The sequence below is a fragment of the Pinus tabuliformis genome, chromosome J (assembly GCF_031772625.1).
Source record: "Pinus tabuliformis cultivar Carrire ecotype Pingquan chromosome J, CPIR1, whole genome shotgun sequence".
NCBI classification, from domain to species: domain Eukaryota; kingdom Viridiplantae; phylum Streptophyta; class Pinopsida; order Pinales; family Pinaceae; genus Pinus; species Pinus tabuliformis.
Genome location: NC_142295.1, coordinates 62,476,090 through 62,486,803, shown reverse-complemented (window position 1 = coordinate 62,486,803; position 10,714 = coordinate 62,476,090).

Here is a 10,714-nt window from a genome sequence, read left to right as displayed (position 1 = left end):
GCTTGAAATTTCACCTCAGGCTGAGAAAGGTAAACCTCAAGGCAACATCAAACCATTTAGCCTCGTAGCTAGCCCTACGGGGCAGGAGAAGGCTCTCTCTGGTCTATCTCGTAAAATCTTCAATGGATGAGATGACCAATAAGGTAACACTAATATTAGGCTAGTAAACTGATCAAAGAGTTTGATTTGGGGTTTTTTTGGGTTTTTGGTGGCAAATTGAGGAGAGGGCAATTTTGGGTGCGGGGATTGGACATAGTTTCTGCAGGGGGTTCCTTGGGGCAAGGTAGGAGACAGTGTTGATGCCTTTAACTGAGGTGGATGGTTAGGAATGAAAAATGAAGAGCTAAAGAGAGCAAACAATAACTTTGAATTATCTTTAGACAGAAGAAAACATTGAAATTAAACAAACTTAAAAGCAGAGCATGGCAAGCATGAATTCTTACTTTAACACTTCATTTGTTTAATGTGCAGAAGTAAAAGAAAGGAAATGAATCACATAACAAGCTTACAAGAACATTGAGAAACACACCATCAACACATGAGTCCACAAGAATCCCAAAGAGGACTGCAAAACCCTGGTCTTCCTTAGCCAAAAATTGCAGAGATACAGTGAATAATACAATGATAGCTTATCCCTCAAGAGTCCAACCATGAAAATGAACAAGAAAGTACATAATATAGATGATCTAACCTCTTTCCCTGCCTCCATGGGTCGAGCTCACTATCCTAGGAGCTGTTTCAACCACTTCTAAACTAAGCACTACAAACTAGGCAGTCAAAACAACTTGCCTCTATAAAATTGGAAACCAATTCATTCATTTAATATTTACCCTTTTCATGAATGAATGTTCTAGAAGTGTTACATAAGAGTAAAAGTGTCTAAAAAGTACAATAATTACATCAAATAGGATCACATTTCACCCCAAAAAGTCAAACTGAGTCAAATCTGCGTTTTCTGGGCTGTACAGTGCATTTTTGAAAAAACTGCCTGACGGGTCGCGTGCCTTTGGAGCCATCTTTGGGGCACCTGCAGGTGGCCAAATTTAGCAAGAGTAGGCTTGTTGGAAAGGTCATTGAGTCTACTTTCCAACCCAACTCGAATTTTTGAATTTGGAGTTCATTTGCCCTATCAAAAATCAAATCTCCCAAGACTGCTTTCTGCAATTCAAAAAAGTGGCAGAAAGTCATTTTTTGCTAGTTTTTTTACTTTCTGGAGGCCCAAAACTTCACCAAATCTCAAGTCCATCCATGAGCATATGTAACTTTGCATGAAAAATCTGGAAATGCTGAGTTTTGGTCAAAAGGAGTTGCCATGATGAAGGGTCGCGCGGGGGGTGAGACCCGTTAATGGGAAAAACCTGCAAATTGCCTGAAAATGCCAAAATTCACCCAAAATTCTCAAAATTTCTTGGGATTTGTGCTGTGGCTAGGCTATTTAGTGCCTTGATCCTTGAGTGAAGCCTTAGCCAAGATACGGAGGGGATTTGGCCTCTTTCTCCGTTTTAGTGCCTCGTCAACCGCCTTTGGAACATCTTCATCTTTGCCTTGCACACATGCATTCTTGCCCAGTAATGGTTCTTCATGTTTCTCAGCAATTTCTTCTCTTGGTTGGCCTTAGCCAACAACCTCTTCAAGTGTGCATTTACCCGGATGAGCATGGACTCTCGGTCAACGGGTAATGGGTCACCGGGTCTTCTTCGGTTCAAGATTCGGTCACTACGAATCCTCCACAGCTCATCAAGTGCTTTCTCCTCCTCCAACTGTTTGTTGCGCTGCTCCAGGTATGTGATGGTCCATTGTGCACCCTCTAATCTCCTCTGTAAGGCATCATTTTCAGCTCTGAGATGCTGAATGACCTCCTTTGCCTCTTGGCTCGGAGAAATGGCCTCAAGATCAACAAGCTCAATATCTGGAACTCCTGATGGCCCCTCATCAATCTTGGGTTGCTTGCCCCTCTGTGTTGCCTGTGCTGCTGAAGAGAGCGAGGCCCCTTCCACCTGATGTGGAGATAACACTCGCTGAGCTGATGATGAAGGCGATACCCTTCCACCTGCTGTGGAGATAGTACTCGCCGAGCTGCTACAAATAAGGCCCTCGGGCCTTTCTGATAGGTAACCAAAGGTGAGGAGCTGACATGTCTAGTGACAGGGATGTCATGCTGCTGTGATGGTCCTCCCTCCTCATGAATAACCTCAGGATGTGGCAGTGATGGTGCTGTGAAAAACTCACGAGAGATGAACTCCTCCCATGAGATGCCCTGCTGAGCCAACTGATGCAATACTACAAGCTGAATCAAACCATAATGGTACAGGCTCCTATACTGCTGTGCCGGGATCTTCCTCTGTAACATGAGCACCATCCTCTGAATGTTCTAATAGAAGAAAACAGGGATGTTCATCATCCTCACTCGGGTGAAGTGCATCAAGAGGCGAATATGATATGAATATACCTGTGAAAATCTGCCCTCACAGGTGAAATAGTGCATGATGAGCCTCATCATGGGAGCATACTCGCTCCTGAGAAACCTGAATGGAAACACACCTGCCAAATGTCTCATGAATGGTGGCCGGACAAAAGGCTCAATGTGAACATTATCCAGCACCTTGCGCTTATTCCACACCTCCCCAACATTAGGTATCCCTGTGGCATGTGAGATCACCTCAGGTGTCAATGTAAAGTCCACCCTTGCAAGGTTGACATGTCCATCATGCAAGTGTAAAACAAATAGGCGAGCCAACTCTCTGTGGTGCTGAATCCGAGAGATCCTCTCACAAAACTCATAGCAAGACATATACTGGAAACATGTGACTGCCATAGGACAGGCCTGTAACTCTGCTAAAGAGGTGGGCTCCTCTCGCTTATGATGTCCACCCTTTCCACCCTTATGAGGCCTCCTCTGTACCTCAATCTCTGAAGCTGATGACTGGTCATCACTTTTCTCATAAGTTTCGGTTTCTGACATTGTTTAAGGAGCAAAGTGGACAAACTGTACTGCTGTTTCTGCCTGTAAAAAGTTGATTTATATGCTGTTTCAAGGGGACAAGGAACATGAGGGAAATGTTAGGGGAGGGACATTTTTACAAGGAAAATGGGAAAACATGTATACAGCAGGGAATTTAGGGAAATACACTGTAAACATCATTGCATATACATCATCAAATTCATATGTTTACATGGGCATAAGGAGAGATAGGGTTAGGATGTGATTTTTATTTTTAAAGGGAAAAGGGGTAGGGTTTATTCTCTTTACAAATTTAAAAGGGAAATTGACATGGAAATATAGGGAAAATGAAATGGGAATGAAAAGAATACTTACAAGGGGAAAAACAATGAAACAGCAATAAACCCTAGCATCTTTCTACAAATTTACATACAGCCATATGGAGTGTTTTTTCTTGCACAATTTGATCATTAAAGACACACTCATGATGTCTTTCAACTTAACCAGCAACCATTTCCAAGCTTAGAGAACCTACCTCAAGCGATTTGATGATCTAGAAGGCGCTTGAGCAAATTTGAAATGAGTTGGGAGGAAGGTTGCTTGACGGGTTGCGCACCTCGCCCAACGGGTCGCGCGGGCCTGACGGTCGCGCCCGTTGAAAATTTGAACTGCGGGAAGCCTCCTGACGGGTCGCGCCCCTCTGACGGGTCGCGCGCCTGGCCTGACGGGTCGCGCGCCTGTCTTGCTCCCAATTTCAACCAGTTTCGCCCAAATTTGCTTGGAAGCTCGCTCAATCTCTCTTGCAAGTGTTTTGGATGCACAATGAGAGTAAAAGGAGGGAGATTGGGTCTTTATAATTTCCATTTGAAAAAATTTCATGCTCAAACCCATTTTCTAATGTTTCTCTTTGACACTTTATAAAACTGACTTTTTTGGTTTCCTTTGTCCTGAAATTGACTCATTTAGTGCTTTGACTTGATTCTTTTTGCAGGAAGATCATCTGAGGGATCTTGGCAAGGGGACCAGGGTTGCATACTATCCGCTGAAGTCTTTTGAAATTTCATCACTTTTTACAAAAATTTGAAAAATGACCTTGGCTTTTAAAAACAGAGTTTTTAAATCCAAGGTGAAAATTAACTGTACAAGATAAAAAATCTCGAATAAACATCTTTACAATCATCCCTCTGGCTTGCTGAACATTTATTGACCTTTAGAAACATGACTTTGTAAACATTTTTGACCAAAACCCTAGACCTAGGAAATTGACCTCAAGACAAGACAAGACAAGCTTTGAAAGAGCTTAATGACTGAAATGACCTGAGCTAGCAATGCCAAGAGGGGAAAAATATACCAGCTCCTCCATCAGGGTTATGGCATGCCTAATGGGATGCAAAAATTGACACTGATGAGACACCTACATATGCAAATGCAAAGAGTTTTGATCGCTGATGGAGGGCTCAAGACCGACTCTAACAGACACATCTATCCTTGGTTTCCTATCCATATTTTGCCCAGGTCAACCTCCAGCTTCCACCTTCAATTTTTCCCAATACCTGGCAGATGCAATCCATGATCAGCTAGTCAAGCTGCCAGAGGAAGGAGTGTTCAAACACTCCTCAATTTTGTTCCATATGTTTTTATATTTCCAATTAGAAAGGTTTGCAGTTAGCCTCCAAAAACTGGACATAGAGGGTAATCCCCAATCTGTTGTCCTTTGGACATCCTTGATCAAAAAGGATTCCATAGAATCCAGCTATAAAGACTTCATTTATTCATTTGTTTATCCAATTGTTAATATGCGAAGCAATAGAATTCAACCTAGAATCAATGAAGAGATAAAGAAGGTGTTACAGTTGTCAGATCAAAGTAAAATAGGAGACTGATATTTACACCAAAATCATACAGAGATCAGAGTGTATGCAAGCCAACTAGTTCCATGCAGGCTTCCCAAATACCTCCAAATGAGGATATTTGCTTTGGAATACATCAGACAAATCTTGAATTATGATGAGATCCATTTCCTTTTAGCTAAAAAGAATACCCAATTCAAGATTAAAAACCAAATAGGGCCTTTTATATGCAACAATAGAAATGCTAGAAAGGAAGTAGACAAATGTTTACAAGATTTCAAGTTTAGCAGCAGTTTTAAATGGCCTTATGACCCTTTGGGTGTCATAACTAAATTAAGGGTCAAATTCAAATTGACCCCTTTCATTCATGAGTCAAAACCTGAAATTGAAAAGTATTCCAACCAGTTAGAGTGGTTGGAAAACACTCTACCGGAGGTGGATAAGCAGATTGATACTAGTTCCATCCTGCATACTCTAGACCCACAAGACATAAATTCAAAAAGGGCTAGAGAAGAAGGATCCTACTTAGCAGAAACTACTTCTGATACTAAATTCAAGCTTGTGAGCAGAAAGAAAACCAAGCTAAATCCAGTAATAGAGTAGGAAAAGACAATTGAAACAGAAAAAGACATTATTATCAGAGGTGATACGCCCTCAACACATATAGAAGAAACACTTATGCCATCATCTTCCAGTGCACAAATATTTCAAAATCGGAATAATGCAGAAGTTTCATCATTTAGCAAACTAGTTGAGAAAGAGAAAGATATCATGGAGAAGTACAAAGAGATTAAAATGATACATTAAAGGCTACTATATATACATAATACTAGAAGCAAACTATTAGTGATCAGAGTAGGTTGCTTTCATCTTTTGACCTCAAAACAAGGAAAATGAAGATGACCTTCCTACAGCCAGAAATAAAGGCTCCAAAAACTTCAAAAGATCATAAGAAAACAACCTTTGAAATTCATGCCAAGGATGTTCATCCAATCGACCAAATTGAATTTCACAAATAGGCAGGAGAGATGTTATATTTGACCATGACACATAAAGCTCTAAGTGTCAATAATTTGCAGAATTCTCTAGAAAATATACAGTCATAGTTAAAGCTGGAAAGAGCCTCATCACAAGCAAAAGACAATAGGATTAGGTCACTGGAAGATTTGGTAATTGAAATTGGATATAATCCAACTGACATCAAGGCAGCAAAATAACTTATAAAAAAGAAAAATGCAAATATAGTTGCACTGAAGAAACAACTAAAGCTACCAACCATTGAGCATCCACAAACCAAGGAGGTTTTAGAAACAGTTAATCAAAAGGATGAGGTGATGAATTTAATCATCCAGTTGAAAACTCAACTGAAGGAAATGGAGATAGAAATGGATAAAATTGTATAGGAAAAACAAGCTAGCATGGAAGTAGTTCCCATAACTGTTGTTCCCATAGTATCTACATAAAAATTTGTAACTACATTAGCACCTATATCAACATCAGTTTTAACAACTAGAACAACGACAACATCAAGAAGACCAACAGCCCATCCCACTGATGAGGACAACAAATTGATTAAAGCAATGGAAGATATGTCCATTCAAACAACACATATTAATAAGCTCAAGGAACAAGCAAAGAGCTTAGAAGAGGAAAAGAAATTAGCAGAAGTAATGCATTAAGCTGAAAAACAAAAGGCCAATAGACTAAGTGACAAAATCCACAAATTAGAAAAATAGTTGTCACTAAAAGAGCCTTTAGCCCAAGCAAAGAAACATTTGTGGGCTAATATAAAAAGGTGTACCCATAGGCAAAGTGCTCCTCCAAACTTTAGAAAACTTCTTTTACCTCCAGTATGAGGTAAATCTCCTTTTTATGAATAATCCTACGTTTTCCAAATATACAGAAGTAGATGAGATTTGCCAGAGGATGATGATGAAAATCAAACTTCCAGATGAAGAAACATGGGGAAAATGGTGTGATTTAATATGAAGGGTGAAAGGAGCAGACAACGTGAAATAAAAGCAGATGAAAGAAGCAGTCAAGTACCAACAATCAAATAAAAGGAACAGATCTCAGTTAGTTAAACAGGAGTCACTATCTCTTTGCATAAAGATATTTATTTTCCTTAAATAAATCCTAGTCAGTTGACATGATATTTTTGTAAAAGATTTTTATAAATACTTCATCATTCGAAGTATCAAGGGTGGATTTCTAAATATTTTTGTAGCTGACTGATCTGTTACCTGAGGGTTATTGTACCAACTTCTAGTTGACAGTCCGAACAAGTTATAAAGAAACTTCTTTACAGGATTCATGTGTTGAGCTATCTCAATGAATTATAAATTTCGATTGTTCATGTTTTCTTTCTAAGTATTCCATAAACTTTCATGTGTTCTAAATTTAAATGTTATAACAAGAGTTTTACTGCAGAATTTGTTTAAACATTATACTCTTCTTTCAATTGTTATACATTTCCATGTTTTATTCTGATATCCGGTTTAGATAACTCTTAATTTCCCTCTGATCAAGATTGATTTTCTTCATCCTTCTTGATTATTTGGTTTAAGGAATTCTTAATTTCTCCTTGATTCCGATTAAAAAATAATTTCACCATTCAGCCTTGAGATCTGATATTGCTCACCTATCTTGCCCTGTAACACTTTCTTTATAGTTTGTTGTTGTTTTGTTTTCAAAGTCATATTGACTCCATAGCCCAATGGAAAGTGAAAAAGCACCTATTCATCTAAATCATTAATTCCACCAACCAATCAAAACCAATCCAATTAAGCATACATAACTAGACTAAAATCCACTAAATAAAAAAAGTCAAATTATATATAGAGAGCCCTCTCTGAGTTTAGGAAGGCTAGATCCTAAGCTCCAAAGTAGTTTTGTAGTTACCTCTGATATTTATTTTTAACATATTGAATAACCCTTGGAAATTTCAGAGTGATAACATATTGGTGACCGTACTGGAGAATCAGTCCCTAGTTAAAATCTATCTTAAAGGAAACAATTTTCCTCATTTGTCACATTGTCACATGGAATGAGTCGATCTTGCGGGCAAGATAGAACTTCCTAGAATCTAAAGAAGACCTAATGACAAGAAAACCAACCAGACACTATCTTTCTCTAAATATGCTTTAATAAACAATAGCAAACAAGTGTTTTTAGGGCCTACCTTTGGTCCAACGCAAGCTTGTGGATGCCCTCGCTCCTTTGATCCAAATGAGCTCCTTTTCGCGAATCTGCAAACACAAACAAGGCAAACAAATTAAATAGCACCTAAAAAACCAATTGCATAAAACATATTTAACATGAAAGTCAAGGAGTCCATGAAACAAATAACATAAGATACTTGTTGAGAAAAATGAGTTTGATTGTATTAATTCAAAAGAAGAAGAACTTTACAACCTTTGCCTTGACGCTGTACAAGCTCCTCCCAGGGTCCAACAAGAAGTCTCCTCTACTTTGACAAGTTTCACTCACTCCCCAATGAAGCCAAAAAAGGTATGTGATCTCTCCTCTTAAGCTCAACTAGGAAGTCTTAATTTCACCAGCATTTACCCTCAAAATGTTTAGCTTCTAACCTCTCTAGTCCTCACCCCAATGCCTGTATTTATAGTGCAATGGAGGGAAGTTACTAGGTCCTCCTTCAAAGGGATAAAGCCCTCCTTCAAAGGGATAGCTCCTTTAGTCAAGGGATTAGCTCCTTCTCTTTCGGGATGCATGAACCACCTTAGAGCGAACAATCCATGTCAAAATTCCTTCTAGAAAACTCTAGAATTAACCCAAAGTGAGTTTTTTAAGATAAAGCTTGCGCCTTTTGACTTTCACAGGGGTCCGCACCTACACCGTTAGGGATAGAGCGGGTAGGTACGCAGCTTTTGTACACAGAAGGTGCGGGACCGCAGGTGACCATGAGAGAAAGTGCGGAACCAGAGTTACATTGATTTTTAATGTCTTTCTCCCATTTCCAAAGCTTGATTTGAAGAGCTGAGGTCTTAGACTTGCTTAGGAGGACAGTACAAGTGATGATAGACCCATACTGACTGTCAATAATCATAGTGACGATATTTTTGTGTAACAGATTGCCCCCTAAAGTGCGAAGTCTGTAGTAGATGAGGATTTCATTTATCATATAGGAAGAGTGAAGTACTTTATCATTTCGAGGATCATCTTGTGGAGAGCCCGGTCGGAACCTGTAAAAACATTCAATGCAAGATATATATATGAGATCATATAATCGCTGAGGTAGGCATTCCCATACTCAGATCAAAACTAACTAGAAAACTATCTACTGCTCTGATATAGGAACGATCTTGTAAAACATCACAAGTATAGACTCATGTGAACACAGTATGGACGCAGCCATCTATTTAGGAATAGTCCACAATATAATGAATACAAAATTCCTCGCAGCCTGGATGGTGGAAACTAGATCCAGGGTCTTCATTTCTACTTCCCGAAATAGTACAATTCTATCCATGCGAATAAATGTGTTGATGTCGAACATGGTAGAAACCACTTGATTACCAGTCAATGATGTAAACTATTAACAAGTGTGAGAGAAACCACCAGTGATGTCAATGGCTCTCAAAGTACCCAGTACAATCCATGAGCTGTGAATAAATGTGTTGATGTCGAACATATCACGGAATCCTTCGATCGAAAGTCCATGATGTAAATTGTTGTGAAAGGCGAGAAACCTGCCATTGAGGCATGCAGATCTCAAGGTACTAACGATTCCTAGATCATCTTTCTAGATAATGAGCTGATGTCGATAGAAAGCGATCCGTCGTAGGCCAGCCCACAACACGAAATCATAGATCAAGTTGAAGAAATTTAGTTGCAAGGATTGACTCAGGGATGGTCAAGATGGATGACAGATATTTTGCAGATGAATGGCTTATTGGCAGTGACCTCTTGAACACATAATGACACGACAGATGGCTTGGTGACAATTGACCCAAAGTTAATACCCAGAAACTGGCTGAAGACTTTCAATGTGGTTTGATCAACTATTAGGCAAAGGATTTCCCAACCCAGGTGAAAAAGTATCGTGTTCAAGAGTGGTTACAAAGTATGACAAACAGACTCATTTTTCTCTCTTTGCCCCCACCATTTATGGCAAGTACCTCTTTATTTTTGACAAGCTTGAGGAGGATAACATTTGCTTGATTATAAGCTCATCCTTCGGATGAGTCCAACTTAGTTTAAATTCGAACCCTAAGAAGGAGTGGTTCGTTCCTGTTTTTAATTGAACAGGTCCTTTACTGTGAAATTTTAACGAGTCCAGTATAGGAGAAACTCGGCGTTTTTCAATTTTAGAGAGTCTGAAAAAACTTAAGAAGACTCCAGGGTTGACATTTTTCGTAAATTTGTGTCTCCCAAGCCCGGAAAAGTATAAAATAATACTTGAGAGAACCGCTTGATCTTTTACGACCAAGGAGTACTTTTCGTTATTAGTGCCCTTGACCCGAAAAATTAAAAAAGTGATCAATGGCACGTCGTTTTATAACCAATATCGAATTCGAAACGACAAAAATCCAGCAATCTTTTCATGTTTTTATGGTCGGAAAAGAGCTGTAAGTGGACCGTCTTTTAATTCCATTTTAACGAGTTTAAAAGAAACACTCGGCAATCTTTTCATGTTTTAGGAGTCAGAAAAGAGCTTAAAGATGGCTCTACATTTTTTTCTGTCGAAAATGATAGATTTCGCCTGAATAATCCTTTATTCTGCACAAAAACACAAACATTACTCATACCTGTTTGAAATGGATAAAAGCGTCGCAAAATAACTTTCCAAAGTGAAACATAAACAAATTTACGATTTATTTACTCTAAAAACTTATAAAAAGGGCCTTTGTCGATTCATTTTTACCATTTGAGTTTGGGTGAGAAAATAGTGCTTTTGCTTAGA